The sequence below is a fragment of the Dendrobium catenatum genome, unplaced genomic scaffold, assembly GCF_001605985.2.
Source record: "Dendrobium catenatum unplaced genomic scaffold, ASM160598v2 fragScaff_scaffold_1038, whole genome shotgun sequence".
NCBI lineage: Eukaryota > Viridiplantae > Streptophyta > Magnoliopsida > Asparagales > Orchidaceae > Dendrobium > Dendrobium catenatum.
In genome coordinates, this window is record NW_021319500.1 from 1385808 (window position 1) to 1386247 (window position 440).

Here is a 440-nt window from a genome sequence, read left to right on the forward strand (position 1 = left end):
GTAAGAGGAATTCCTTCAAAAAATAAAAAAGAGGAATGAAGAAGGAAAAAAAAAAGAAAAGAAAAAAGAAACACATTATTAAATGTGTAGCAAAAAAAAAAAAAAAGTGCTTCCCTTTCTAATCTTGATATCATAGGACCTATTCATCCTTAGTATTTTTAACACTTGACTTTGAGGATTCAAAATTTTTGGTCATCATCAAGCATTTGATGTTCTATTAGATGTTAATATATATATATCATGAACAGATTGAAAATTGAATTTTCTACTCCAATTTGATTCTCTTTTGATATTATTCTTAATTCAAAAAGAAGAAAAATATGAAGAAGAAAACCCCAGTTTTGCGTTGTAGGATTTGATCTGGAGTTAACAAAATCTAAATCTTGAGACCTCTCTAATTAGCAACTTGAGTAGGTAGTTCATATCTTCAAAATCGAGTT